Source organism: Canis aureus, chromosome 13 (assembly GCF_053574225.1).
Source record: "Canis aureus isolate CA01 chromosome 13, VMU_Caureus_v.1.0, whole genome shotgun sequence".
Lineage (NCBI taxonomy): Eukaryota > Metazoa > Chordata > Mammalia > Carnivora > Canidae > Canis > Canis aureus.
The window spans coordinates 31116197-31132102 of NC_135623.1; the positions used below are offsets into that span (position 1 = coordinate 31116197).

At 38.0% G+C, this 15906-nt stretch overlaps 1 long non-coding RNA gene across 1 annotated transcript; it reads left to right on the forward strand.

The window, feature by feature from the left end:
• Nucleotides 1-13821: 13821 nt before the first annotated feature.
• On the forward strand, nucleotides 13822-15591 carry LOC144281605 (uncharacterized). The gene is made up of 2 exons (XR_013350043.1): nucleotides 13822-14151; nucleotides 14776-15591. It is a non-coding gene; the product is annotated as an uncharacterized LOC144281605 (long non-coding RNA).
• The last annotated feature ends 315 nt before the right edge of the window (nucleotides 15592-15906 follow it).

Consider the following 15906-nt stretch of genomic DNA (forward strand, 5'->3'; position numbering starts at 1 on the left):
ATACTGACAACTGGAATACATTTACTGCATGGAGCATGGGACTTCTTCAGAGCGCCCAGTGGCCAGTCTGTAGATGGGCTCATCCTGGGCTTCCTCCATCTGAGATTCCTTTGGTCTCTAGGACAGAGCCTGGCCCTCTTCACTCACACAGTACCATCACCGCGGAAACTGAGATTGCTCCTGTGATGGTTTCCATTTGCTGGAATCTTAGACACAGGACAGGTGCTTATACAGAAGTGGAAGAGGGACACAGTCGGCTGCTGCAATCGTATGAGGTGGTGAGGTAGGAGCAAATAATTGGCTGCCTTGAACTCCCCCACCCTTTGTTTCTGTAATAGCACCTGTGTCAGTTGGATCAGTGTGTCCTAATCATTATGCTTGAGACTCCACTGTACCAAGACGTCACTTGGCACAGGTTCAGACTACTTGCATTTTACCCACATGTTCCACTATTATCATCGATCACCGAGACCCTTCACATTTCCTTTTGAGTCCTTTAGCCCAGAAGAAATCTGAAAGATTTGCTGGGGTCTCTTTTCCCCAGCGGAAGCTCCCTGCCTCAGCCAAGATGAATTCTCAAACTGTAAGCAAAATGATGGCCAACAATTGCCAGCTTATTTCAGAAAGTGGTTCTCCTTTCTCTGGAGTTTTTCTTTATCCTATTTCCTTACTCTCTGATATCATTTAAAATATGTGTTTTATAGTTTTTATCCTTTCTTTTTTTGGTTTTGCAGTGAATGTGTTGGCTTGTCATGACCTGTTCTATCCTGCCTGAAAGCAGATGTATTCAATTTAACATGTTGACATTTGTTTAATCCACCTAATTAATGCTCTGTTCTGTATAGCAAAACAGAAACCTATCACAGTGTAGTCTCTTTGGTGAAGGGACATAAATGAGTATAAAGTTGTGCTTTGTAGAATTTGAAAACAAAGTATAATCATATTCCTTGGTATATATTTGAAGATACCACAAAAAGACACAAAACTGTTTTAAAAAATCAAAAGTGTGCAAAAAAACAAAAGTTGAAAGTTGTCCAGTTATGATGACCTATCTTTTTTAATACGGTGACAAATATAAAGTTTAAATATATTTGTTATTATTTACTAATATGTTTTATTAAGATATTTACTTTATGAATAAAATGTTTAGGAACTCACTTTCCACCTTCATTTATATTCTTTTAAACTTTGAGCAGCAGGGCTCAAAGGAAAAGATTGAAGCTTGTTAACTGTTTTCACACATCTCCTTCCTGTCCACTTCACGTACACACACCGCCACCCACACATACAGACACAAATGTCATTTAACCGCATGTGAATTTTGCCAGCCTACCCTATTCTGTTGGATGCTGTAAAGGCACAGATTAATATTCTTACCTATCCTGTGATTTTTTTTTAATATGACCTTTTTATTTTGGAATAATTTTAGATTTACAAAAAAGTTCCAAAAATAGAATTCCCGTATGCCGTATCACCCAGTTTCCTCTAGTGTTAACATCGTAAAGTCCCACAGTGCATTTGTCAAAGCTAAGAAGCCAACATCAGTACATTACTATTAACTCCAGGCTTTATTCCTACTTCCAATAGTTTTCCACTAGTATCCTTTTTTCTGTTGTATGATATAATCCAGGATACCACATTATATTTAGTGTTTTGTGATTTTGTGTCAATTGATGTCTTATAAAGCTCCACATTTAAGAATTCAGTGTCTGTTTGTCCTTATATATATAAGTATTTAATTTCGTTTGAGCATTGTTTTCGAGTGCCAAAATGCCGTTTTTCACACTCCAAACTCCTAAGCAGGCCTCTGAAGACAACTTGTCCTTTATTTATGACACTATATATTAAACTAACTGAAAATATTCAAAATAATGCTTACTTTGTGCAGAGTCCATGAACTTCAACCAGAACACATAAAAGTCAAATTTGAGCAATAAATTTTGATTGATTTTGAAATTCCATTTAAGGCGCTATTTTCTGAATAGATCCTCATGGAAAATATTTTAAAATATTGTTTTATAAAAAGTTTCCTATGGGATCTAAAAGTTCTTTAGGTAGATTTTTTGTAAAATATCTGAACAGTTTAAATACTATTTCAGATTGTCAGAATGACGAATGTTTTTTAATTACTTTATTACAATGATTTCGCATTCAAGTCTCAGTACTCTGAACATAATTTTTTTTTTCATTTCAACTAAACAACTGGAATTTTCCTGTTTTGTTCTTTTCCTCATTGTGTACTCTGAACCACTTTCAAATTTAAAAAGGGCTTATTATTTAGGGGCTATTAGTGAATGTGCATAAGCCATTATATTCAGTGAAATAAGCATTGTGTGATTGAAGATTAAATAAGGGAACGGATTATGGTTCCATTAAAGGAATCAAGATATTCCTGGAAAAGCTATGAAAATATGTTTTTCCATTAAGGAAGAACACTTATCAATGGTGCTGGTCTGGGTAGAGATTGCCTACTATAATATAAAGCAGACATTTCTTATAAGGCGCATGAGGAGGGCATTAGGCTTAAACATAGTGTAACTATCTGCTAGGTAGGAATTCAACATCTAAAAGTTAACTTTGTAACTGGCTTCAACTACAGATGACTGCAGAGCTTGACACCAGTTCAAGGGTGCAGCCATGATTCTCATTAAAGGTCTGGACCTAAAGATCCACTTGGAAAAGTTTGGAATTAAGATGATTTAGCCTTGAGAAAAAATTGCTTGAGTATGGGTCACACCCTTGTGATTTGAAGTCTTAGTTTGTTTGACCCAGATGACAAGTTTTATTTGTTTATTTGTTTTTAGTATTTGAGTTAATTGTTGAACTTTTAAATATTGGGAAATTACACTACAAAAATGTGAATTGCTCTCATTTCTACATGTCAGTAATAAGCTAGAGATGAGGAGCAGGCCCGTTTTTCAAGGGGGCACGCCCTCTCCCGCTGAACACAGTCCCCACCACACATGATAGTTTCTTTACCCTGCAACCATCAGATACCATCACAGCTTACCATGTTTTCCTATGAGAAAAAGGCTCTGTTTCCACGGTGTTATTCAAAGTAGAAAAAAAGAACTTGAGTTTGAGAAGACAGTATTCTCCTTTCAGTGATGTTTCTAATTGGCCCCATGGATATTAGACCTCATGACCCCGAGAAGGCAGAAAATTCATCTGAGGATAGTTTCCACTCCTCTGACTTTCGAAGTGGAATTAAGAACAGAGTCCAAACACAGTGATTTTTACCTTTAAATATCTTTCACCTTATCTCTTGCAGTAATGGCTTAGTGTTTTGAAGCCCAGATTTTACAGCAAGACTGCATCAGTTCAAATCCCCTCTCTGCTACTTCTAATTATGTGTCCTCAGTCAAGTTACTTAACTCCTTATGCCTCAGTCTCCTCGACTGTAAAAGGAAAATACAGGTAGGTCCTGCCTATTGACTTGTGACGATTCCGTGAGTCGATGAATGGGAAACACTGAAAACAGGGCCTGATACATGTAATGTGCCACAAGAGTGTTAGCTAGTGTAGTTGGTTTTTGTTTTCTGATTGTGCTGATCCATAATTTATTTTATGTTGGTCATATAACCTCCTGATTTCTAAGTGACTGATAAAAAGAAACTCATCCTGGTGTGTGGGCTTCACCTACACCTTGTGCCTCTACATGTTCCCACCAGCTCCATGTTATTTGCATATTAAAGGAGCTAAATAACTATAGAGAATAGAATACATTCAGATATGGCAGGGACCTTAGAGATCATCTAGTTTAGTAGGAGTTGGCACAACTTTTTCTGTAAGGGGACAGATTGTAAATATTTTGGCTTTATTGCCATATGTTTTGTGACAACTACGCTATTGGGCTGTTGCAGCACAAAAACAGCCGTAGATGATACGGAATGAATGGGTGTGGCTATATTCCAATAACACTTCTTTTTTATAGACACCGAAATTTGAATTGTGGAGAATTTTTTAATATCATGCAATAATATACTTCCTTTGATTTTTTTTTCAACCATTTAAAAATGTGAAAACCATTCTTAGCTCACAGGCTATAAAAAACAGGTGGACAGCTGAACTTGGCTTACCCCTGGTCTAGTCCAAAGCTTGCAAAACCCTGTATTTTCACCTAGGAATTCCACTTGGGGATTTTTTTTGTTGTTGTTGAAAAGTAAAGCTACCCTGGGATACCTTGGTGGCTCAGTCGTTGAGTGTCTGCCTTCAGCTCAGGTCATGATCCCGGGGTCCTCGGATCAAGTCCTCGGATCAAGTCCTCGGATCAAGGCAAGGCTTCTCCCTCTGCCTGTGTCTCCGCCTCTCTCTGTCTCTCTCATGAATAAATAAATAAAATCTTTAAATAAATAAATACATACATACATACATACAAAAGTAAAGCTACTTGAGCCCCACTCGAAACCCTCTAAATAAAAATCTGTAGGTGGTGGGCATTGGAACCTTTGCTGTAACCACATTTTGACAATACCCAAGGCCTTCATATGAGTATGGAAACTTCATGGCTTTCTTCGGAGATCTAGGAATGATTTAGAAAAGTTGATATTACACGTACTACATCACAAAAGTTAATGGGATCATTTGTGCCCTAAATTATTTAAATTTATTCTTTACATTCTTTTATCTTCATTATCAATGTTTTCTGTCAACAAAGATTATTATTTTCTTACTATGTTTGTAAGCACCTTGAAATTACTCTGAAATAACTGCACATTAGAGAAATCTCATGTTTTGTCAACATAAGAACATGTACATATTTTTTGACATATTCTTTGTGGTGACAAAAAAATAAAATCTGAAAACAAATGGTCTGGTGAATACATTCTGGTGCACACTTGCCTGAATATTATGCCTGTACTGTCCTGGAGGAGAGAGGTCCATCACATACCAATAACAAACAAAAAAAGTGTAGAGTGATATGTACAATATGATTCAACTTTCATAAAAAAGGAAATACATTGATGACATTGGCTACCTCAGGCAGATAAGACTCGAGGGGGATGTATGTGTAGGATGAAAGACTATTTCACTTCTTTAAACATATCTTTACTATTTCACTTTTTATAGGAATAGTTTTAAAATAGAAAAATTTTAAGGTGTAAATTAGAAACAAAATCTCTAATAACCTTCATAGTCTATTTGGGACAAGACTCCATTTCCCTGGTAAGACAAAGAGGTCTGCTTCTGAGACCAACTCTGACAAAATAGAGAAAATTTAATTTATGATGTGAATCTGCCTGGAAAATCACACAATTAACATCTTTTTCTTTTTTCCTAACTCAAGTCAGCAGTTCAAGAGAATCTTTGAAGTGGAATTCCACTATAAGTCTCATTTAAAGTCAGATAGAACCCTGACTTTGAATAAGCTTTACAAAACAAGTCAGAAAGAAGCAATCCATTCTGCTTTTCTGGTCTTTATTTTCAGTATAGAGAGTATAATTTTAATAGTCTAATGGTTTGCTTCATTACAGAAAGTTTCTTAGAAAAGTAATCCAACTAAATAGTTGCTAATTACATAGCTCCCATTAGACTTCGCTTTACACCAGTGTTTTCTCAGTGCCAGCTTTTGTAGGAATTGTGGAGAGCACCATTATCAAATGCTCATCTAAATGATTCTGATTCATTTGGGCCCAACTGTCATTTCTGTGTAATTATGTTTGAGCATTAGGTAACTGATGCTTTCTTAAGTAAAGAGAGAAAAATAGATGAATCTAATAGATCTATGAAGTGGCTCAAAATTAAATATGCTCAAGTTCAAAGTGAAAATTTCAAGACTAAAAAGGGAAACTTCTTTCTCTAATTGCAATTTATCCATTTGTTCACACATCTGTTAAGTGTTTACTGTGTCAGGACCTGTGCTAGTAAGTGTATTTTGTGCTATTACCCAAAGAAGGCAGTTCATCTTTTTCCTCCTTAGAAGAAGGAAGCTCCGAAAAGTTGGATAATGTGCAGTCACCCACTGGTTAAGTGCACAAGCAGAGATTTAATGCAGGTCTATGCGTGTATTTAGCAAATGTAGCAGCCACTCTTCTAAGTATTCTATGAATATCCATATATCGCATCTTCATAATAACTCTAGGAGTGGGGACTTTTGTCCATGCCATTTACAGATGAGTACATTTAGGCAGAGGAAGTTTACAAAACGACAGCACTGGAATTGGAACCCATGCAGTCGGACTCCAGAGGCCTTCTTTTGAACCATCACACTAGATGGCCTTTTCTGTCCTAAAGGCATTGTTGCCCACTGCACTGGTCTGCTTTTAAGTCAGACCAACACCGAAGGATAGAACTAGATAGGGCTGGGTGCTGAAGTCAACAGCAAGGACTGTAGCATTTGGAATTCTGTTCTATTAAGTGACTGAAAACCCTACCCATTGCCTCTGGGGGAAAAAGGGAGAATTTCTTGAGTCATGCTATGGACTGTGTCATTCATATGTTAAACCCTAACCTCCAATGGAACTATATGTGGAGATAGGGCATATAAGGAGATAATGAAGGTTCAATAAGCTCATAAAGGTGGGGCCCTGACACAATTGGATCAGTGTCTTATAATAACAACCTGATCCCCTGCCTCACACCCATCTTTCTCTTCCTGGGGACGCACAAAACGGAGGTTCTGTGAGCAGGATGACAGCTGTGTGCAAGCCAAGAGAAGAGACCTCAGGATGAAACTGGCCTCACTGGAATCTGGATCTTGGACTTCCAGTCACCATTAGCAGGAGAAATAAATTCCTATTGCTTAAGTCCCCTCCCTCCCCACCCCCCACCCAGTGTACAGTATTTGTGATGGCAGGCTGAGCAGACTAAAATACATTACGGTTCTGACAAGTCCCGGGGTTAATCTAATTAGGCACAGTTGGATTCTGGGACTCAAATAATAATATTAGGCTCTCAATCCCTCCCTTCCTCTCCTGCTCTCCTTTTTACCTATTCTTATTTTTGTTTTGCTCTAAATTGACCATATTCTCAGTCAGAGTCCTCTCAGTGCCCCAGCCCCACAGACTGACTAGTGATTCTCAGTCACTAGCCCGTGCTAGTCAACGCTAGTGCAGGACCCTAGTAGAACCCCCGGGGGAAGAATGCTTCTCTTCCCCAACAGTTCTGACAAAAGGGAACAATTGAGCCTTACTGGACTAGCTTGGATCAGATCCCTGAACCAATCAGCATGGATTGGCCAGGCCCAAGTTACTGCTTTCCTCCTTGGAGCAGGCAGCCTGGGGCCAGCCTCCTTTGAGCTATTGGCTGGAAGTGGAGCAGGGTGTCTTCCTGGAAGAAAATCAAGATAGCTGCACCAGGAGAGAGAAGGGACCCAGGCCAGTCACACTAGTAGGTCCACTACAGTGTTATCAACCTTCTACTAGGCCACTAATGCTCAACGAGACTGTGTGCTGAAAGGATTTGGGAGCTTATTAAAAAACTGCAGATGCCAGAGGCTTACCTTCAGAGATTTTGATTTCACACTTTTCCAAGAAGCCTTCCCAGGTTGCAGAGACCAGGAGTTCTACTCGGAGGTACTTTTCTTTTTTATTTGGTAGCTTAATGAAATATGGTCTTTTCGAGTGTAAGTTATTAGAAACCAATGAGAGTGTGATATTGTGATTAAATATATATTTGGTCTTCATCCCTGTTTCTAACACAGAGCTTCTAAACCTTTGGAATTTCCCAAGTGATGAGTGATAATGGTGTCTTGGTATTTGCTAACAAACCGCTTTCAGCCTCACCTGAGTTTATGTTAATGATGTAATTTATGGAAAGCAGATAAGCTTAAGGCGGTGGGCTGGTGACTAGTTAGGGTAACCAGCCAAGAGGTTAGAAGATTAAAACTTTTGGTCCTACCCCCTGACCTTCTGAGAGGAGAAAGAGACTGGAGTTTGGATCAGTCATCAATGGCCAGTGATTTAATCAACCATGCCTATGTAAAGAAGCCTCCATAAAAACCCAGGAGTAGGTTTGGAGGGCTTGGGCGTTGGTGAACACGTGGAAATTTGGAAGAGTGGCACCTGCATTGAGCATGGAAGCTCCACACCCTTCACCCATTCCATGCCCTATGCATCTCTTTCATCTAGCTGTTCCTGAATTAAGTATTTTTATAATAAACTGGTAATGTAATAAGTAAAATGTTCCTCTGAGTTCTGTGACTCAGCTTAAGCAAATTAATCCAGCCTAAGGAGGGGGTTGTTGGAACCTCTAATTTATAGCTAGTGGGTCAGAAGCACAGGTGACAACCTAGGCTTGCAGCTGGCATCTAACTGGGGCAGGTCAACATGTGAGAGCCTTTACCTGTGGGATCTGATACTATTTCAGATGGATAGGGTCAGAATTGAGTTTTAAAACACCGTGCTGGTGTTGGAGAATGGCTTGTTGGTTGGTGGTTTGGACCCCACATACACATATTGAAATTGTTGACCAGAACTTTTAGAGACTCCTAATTCAACCATTTCTTAAAGTCTATGTAAAATATGCCTACTAAAATGCAGCTGTGTACCAAAAATGGAATTCCTTTCCCTGAGAACTAGTAAGTAAAAGAAATAAAATTGTGCTTTGAGAAAAATGATAAGATATGCAATCAATGGATTAGTGTATAAATATGCAAAGCAAACTACAGGAATCAGATTGGAGCTTAATGCCAGCAGGACGACATGACATGCATTCTTACTATTTTATTTTTTTGACTTCTCATGTATACATGGTGCTGATAATGTTAACTTCCAACAGGAAAAAAAAAAAAAAAACTAGTGTATTTTTGATCCATATGCAGCTCTCTCCTTCAAGTATTGATCATTTGCTAATTTTAGGACTGCTGCTGATATATTTATTTCTGGGGTTTATTTTGGTTTTGGGTTTTTGTTTTTGTTTTGCCTGTGTGAGAAATAAACACAGAAACAACCTAAATGATAGCACAGAGTAAAACAGAAAAGAAAAAAATATAGAGCATGGAAAGGCTGTGAAAGCACATTCTTCAGAACTGATGAATTTCCTAGATGAAGAAGCAGCATGGACATTCAAAGAAAAAGGAACAAAGTGAATCTCATTTCGGATAGCAGTTGCTCAGTCTGCAGGAGAGCCTAAACTTCTATGAATATGCATATTAACAAAAGTGAGAAATCTAGCTCTGAAACTGTTGGAGGAAGAAATGGAAACTATCATTTAGGTAGCAGTTGGAAAATATATTCTCTTCACTGTATGCAACAGAAAATAATTCTGGCCTTCTACACTTAAGCAGAAATGGAGTTTGTTGAAAGAAAAAGTTTAGCTCATAAAAGCACCAGAAAACTAGGCTTAGAGTGTATGCAAAAACAAGGTTAGACCAGAACCCAAATCATGCTACAAGCCAATATGATGAGACACCATGAGAATCTGGACCTTGCAGTTGCTTGCTCAGCCCTAGGCACTGGGTGTCCTTGCCATATGCATTCTGTGGCTGGTTTCACACATACTCAGTGTAAATAGTGATTTCCCAATCAGCAACACCTTCATATAAGGAAATCTAACTGTAACCAAATTGTTTGTATTTAACTTCTCAGAAGAATGTGCAATTTATCGATACTGAATAAAAATGAAGATGCTTGTATCACCCTAATTCCAGTAATTCGGTGAAACTCAGTGTGCACAAGGATCTGCATATCCAAGGATATATACTGAAAAATAATTGTCCTCTTCAAATCTTTATCAGTGACTTATGTGGAGATTTGAAAGAACGCTTACAAAATGTCAAATAGCCAGAGCTGGGACAGAGAAAAAAATAATTTCTAAAAAAATCTATCTGAATGACAAGGATTCTAAATATTTGTGAAAGCCTGAAACACTATGGTAAAACTGACAAAATGAAGTATAACAAAGGTACTTTTTTTTCTTCACTTTTTAATAACCAACTGTATACATACAGGATGAGGAAGACCTGACTTGTGGAGGAATTTCCTGTGAAAATAACTTGATGGGTTGGAGTTGACCACAGACCTACTATGCGTGTCATGTGGCTGCCAAATTAGCTCGGCTCTCATGTTACATCTGGGCCTCATGTTCAGTTCGGGAGGAGAGACATCAACAAACCAGAAAACCTGCAGGGGAGGACGATCAAAATGATCAGTATGCTATGTTATATGAAAAAAGAGTTGGAGGAAATGGTAACATTTAGATTGAAAACAGAGAATAAAGGAAAACATAACTATTTTCTAGTATTCTGTAGAAGAGAGAAGAAATCCCACAGAATTTCAGCTAAACGTGATCTATATTCCTCTAGCAAATAAAACATGAACACATGGATAGAAATCATATGAATATGCATTTTGTTCTGGAATAAGAATGAAATTTCTAACATCTGTAGGTTTCCAGTAGGCAGTTTAATGAGCTACTGAGTTCCTTCTTCCGGGAAGTAATCAAGCAGAAACTTGATGGCTTATTATTCTATTGGGTGGAAGATTTTAAATATTTTAAATTTTCTTAATATTTTTATGCATTCAAAATTTCTATTTCAGATAAGAAAATAGGTCTGCAAAGCAAAAAGAATACTAATCACTTGAGGAACATATTATATTCAAAATTCTTTACCTAACTGATTTTAGTCAGAGGCCATGGATGTAATTACAAAATAATTTTATTTTTGTCTCTCTCCATCCTTTTAATCCTGCTCAGTGGGGCTATTCCTTTCCCTCTTTGGATGACGTCCTGGGCCAGCCTATGACTTCACAAGTTATATTTAGGTAACAGTCCTATAGTCACTTCAAATCACAAACATGATCTGATTTACAATTCAAAACATCCATTATTGTGTTACGATCAAAAGTTAGAACTTGATTTGAAGTGGAAACACTCCTGTTTTCATGTCCTCATGGGCCTCAGACTGCTTTTTGGTTGGCTGCTCGCAGGACAAGAAGGCTGAGCCAAGGCAAGAGAGGGAGCAGAGAAAAATTTTCCCCAAAAGGCGTGTTTGTTAAGATGATTGCATGTCCTCAGGGGGCTGTTGGGGTGGGAGTTGATGTCAACTTCTTCTTATACAAGAATCTTTTGATTTCTGGGGGACTCCTCCTGGAACCCTCTAAGTACAACTCCGTTGTCATGGGCTGGGCCTCAGCTTTGGCTGGACTCCATTGTCCTCTCTCAGTTGCTGTCTCAGCTGGAATAGTCATAGGTGTGCCTACCACCTCCTCTCCTTGGTGTAGACCATGTTTCTGAGGGAAATCCCTTAAAAAAAAAAAACATAAAAACCCTGGGTTGGCATCACATTCATAGTGTCCACATTTCACTGTGGGCTCAATAACACCTTTCACTTGCTATAGAACGAGGCAGGTGCAATTACTTCCTAGGGGCCTCTGTTTGCTCTGTTGTCATCAGATGTTTTCACTTCCTCAGGCATGAGGTAGTCCACAGTCCATGGGGCGCGGAAACACCTATCATGTTCTCTTAGTGGTTCTGCTGAAACCTCTCTCACCTGACCTAGCACTGGGACGCAGCATCACATACCCCTCCCCACCTGGCAGGTGAGAGTGCAGCTCTCACCTTAAAAAAAAAAAAAAAAAAAAAAAAAAAATGTCTCCCGACAAATCTGTCCTAAATCTCAGCTTGTCTGGTCCTTTTGCATCTATATGCACTCTCAATGAAGTGGGTAAAGGACTCCTAATCTATATGGACTTGAGTGTTTCCTTTGTAATTTTGCATTTTGAGCATCTGTTATACCTGACATCTATCATGGTGCCTTGGCCAAAAATTCCAATTAAACATCCCAATTATATTAATTAATCCCTTCAACAGGCCTATTTGACAGGGGTCAATATCCACATTCTATAGATAGGAAAAACTGAGCACAGAGAGAGGAAATAGTTTGTCCAAACCGTAATCAAACGGCTTGTAGAATGTGAGGCAGGATATGAGTCTAGAATCTGTTATTCACATGCGCACCATATTACGTTTAGATTAACTGATTTCACTGTATGGATGAATCAACCTATGTGTGTAGTTTTCCTTGTGGATGCAGGGGGAGCAGAGTTGTTACTGCTGAAGAGCTGGAACCAAACATAAATTTCCAATCATTATATTTTAGTTAATGGCTACTCAAAAGCTCTGCTTGGGGGTGCCTGGCTGGCTCAGTAGGTGGAACATGTGACTCCTGATCTCAGAGTTGTGAGTTTGAGCCCCTTGTTTGGGTATAGCGATTACTTAAAATCTTAAAAAAAAAAAAAAATGAGTTCTTTGTAGACCAGCACAGCCTGATGCATGTGCGTGTTAGCTCATTTATCTGTTATATGACAAGTAAAGGGTAACAATAAACATTTGTTGAGCACTTACTAGGAGCCTAAGTGTTTTACCCAAATTCTTTTTAAATTTTTTTTCCCTTCAAAACACCACAAAGTTAGCATCTTTTCCATTGTACAGATAAAGAAAGAAACCCATGAAAAACATGGGAGAAAACACTGAAGACAAAAGACCAGACTTTTTGTTCTGTTCTTCCCCTGATTCGAGCTTGCTGGTCTAGTTCTGTAACTTCTTACGGCCACATTTCTCCTCATCTATCACCTGTGAAGAGTAACATCTGTCCTGTTTGCTGTGTAGGCTCCTCGTGGGATCAGATGAGACTGAGTGGGGAAGAACTTTTCAGACTCATGAAGTAGTGTCCTGAGTCGGGGAATCATTTCTGCCTGTGTTATTCCTGGTCAGGGAAGGCAGCCGCACTAAATAGCCTGCAAGTGCATCCTTAACCAAACGCCCCATGATAAGGACCACAGAGAAGTTGTTGGATAGAGAGGAGCTAGTTTGCATCGCAGAAGAGAGACTGCGTCCTGAAAATCATTTGAGAAAGAAAAGAAACAGAAAAAAAAAATCTCAAAATTGTATTGCTGAGACAGGGCCAAGCTGGGAAACCTTTGGGATACATTTGTTGCTCTTGAGAACTCTTAGAAGGCTTGAAAATGAGAGCCAGGTGGAGGAAAAGAGAGAAAAGCCACGAACGATGAGCAGAGAGAAAGAAGAGGCACAAAATCACAAATTCAGGGAAAGCAAACACAGAGATACAGAAAAGTATTTTTAAATCCATTCAAAAACTGACCAGAGATTCTAAGATAGGACTGGATGTTTGCAAAACACAACAGCTGCTGCATTCCACAGTCTACAAGAGAAAGAGTGGAAACTTTCTTTTCTCTTTTCCAACAAGACATAACAAAGGCAGAGCTGATGTAATTAATGAAAAAAAGATGGCTATTTGAAACAGTGAAGGCACTGAACAACAGAATGGAATGGAAATGAGGTTCACATTTAGGGACAATTCATTATTTACCCACTGTACTTTTTTTTATGCACACTGCGTTCTGCTAATATTCCTCTCTCCAGGGATAATACCAGACCAGGTTGGTGAGCTGTGCAAGCATGAGTAGTTAGAGACTGTGATGGAAGGAGTGGGTGCATGGAGTTGGTCCTTGAATATCAATTAGCATAGTCCATCCAGCCTGAAGACTCTTACAATTGAATATTTCAACTTAATGGATCTGTTTTCAAATTCCCTTTAATGGCCCTTCTGTGACCATAATATCTACTTTTCCAGACATCCTAAGTAGAAACCATTATGGACAATGTATGTAGAATCCCCCAAGGATGGCATATGGAGGAGAGAATGCGGATTGCCAAATTTAGCAGCTCTGGAGAGAGTGTTTTTGAATTGAACTTGAGTCTACAGGGATTACCGTTCATTTATGACTGGCAAAACATATCTTCCTAATTCTGAAAGATAAATCCCACTGATATACATGTGGATTTCACAAGTGTTTCTCAAAAACTGAAAGACGAAAGAAAGAAAGAAAGAAAGAAAGAAAGAAAGAAAGAAAGAGAGAAAGAGAGAAAAAGAAAGAAAGAAAATCCTTTTTACGAAATGCAGAAGTTCCGTAACTTTTAGAATTATGATGTCACATGTTCTTTTGGCAGTGTTTTTACTGCTAAATAGGGGATCTTGTGAGTACTGTACCACCTGAGGAAACGTGGTTCAGAAGTTTCATCCCTGAGACATAGGGTTTGATGATTTTTTTGAAAAATGTAAACTGGCGGACTGGCAGGGCAATAACTACACTCTGGTATTTTAAAGAAACATTTGGTATTTTTAAGTAACATTTCAAATGTAGTGGAAGGAGGAAACCAAAGCATTGTCATTTTTTTCTCTTTTGCCGGGTAAGATTAGTTTTTATTTTATTTTTCTTAATTTTAGTTGTATTATTGGCAGCACAAACACAGACAGCTTAAAGCACAGATCTTCAATGCACTTAGTTTCATGAAAACTCATCCTGGTTTATTTTAGTGTTCTAATTTCATTGTGGACCAGTGAAAATATTGTGGCAAACCCAAGCTGGTCTGCAAACCCGCAATTGAAAACCTCTAGCCTGATTCACTTCATTAGCATGAGCTGGTTCTCTACCCTAAGTCGTCATTAAAATCTTGTTCAAAAATGTATAACATCTAACTAGAAAGGAAACTCTTGGAATTTAGGACAAATGATTAAATCTTCTAGTGAATGTTTACATTTGTTGGAGAATGATATTTTATTCTGTGTCTATACTATAAAATTCCTTAGAATAGAATTTTTTAATCCCCATTTCCAAGGACCTGATATAACTAGGATTTTACCCATCTTTGAACAGTTTCAATCGAAACTATTACCATATCTTGAGACATTTGAAAACTTCTAATTTGCATGCAGAGAACATTCTTCATTCTAGAAAGGAACACTCTTCTCTCTCTCCCTTTTTTTTTTTATCCTGAATAAGAAAGCTCTTTGATACTCATTCTTTTTCACAGGTTAAATCAAACCATGAACTCCAAGAAACCTTGAAGATCGTTTTTGGGTTTTGTTTTGTTTTTTTGACATTGTCTTGTGTTGATATCTAGTAATGAAGAGTCTGCAAAAGGAGAATTAAGAATGCTTATTATTCAGCGATTTTTGGTGCCTTGATTCCAGCTTTGACATTCACAAGATATGTCCCCTCTGTGAATTAATGTTCCTTCCCAACTATGATCAGAGCAAATTTGAAGAACATGTTGAAAGTCACTGGAAGGTGTGCCCAATGTGCAGCGAGCAGTTCCCTCCTGACTATGACCAACAGGGCTTTGAAAGGCATGTGCAAGCCCATTTTGACCAGAATGTTTTAAATTTTGACTAGTTACTTTTTCTTACGAGTTAATATTACAATTTAGCAATTAAAAAAAAAATTACCTCCAATAGACCACTATGAAGACCACAAGGTATCACTTATGTGCACCCTCTACCACACTTTTCTGACCAAGTGCTACTTTTGAGCTTTGTGTTCCTAGGGTCAGAGTCAGTTTTCAACTTATCAATAAAATATAATTGTAACCCTTGTTAATCTTACCAGCTTAATAACAACAAAAAAAATCTTACCAGCTTAAGAAAAGTTTTTCTGTTTGTATCTTTATTTATTCCCCAGTTTGCAAAACTATATCAGTAAAGGAAATGGATTACTTTAATGTTGCCACACTGAAAATATATGTATGTAGAGTGTGTCATTTAGCATATTTACAAGTTTCTGTTGACCTTGTTGATTAAGCATGACTACTAAATATTATGTAATAAAAGTAATTTATCATTTAAAAAAATAGTTTTATATGAGATTTGGCCAAATATGAAAAGTAACTTAATTTTATTAATGCTGGTAGAGTCGCTTTCCACTGAAAGTGACGACAAGACTAAGGATCAAGTCCTACCTTGTACTAAATTTTGAAAACCTACATGTGGGATATCTATATTCAAGCACATTTTTTTTTTCTTTTCCCTATTTCCTTGGAAATTCTTATTAGCAGTCTGACACTTACAGAAGAAAGAACTGGTTAAGTTCTCCCTCTAGCAAGACCAGCAGGCAATCTTCTTGAGCATTAAGTTCTTTAAGGGCATGGAAAGAATGTCTTTTTTTT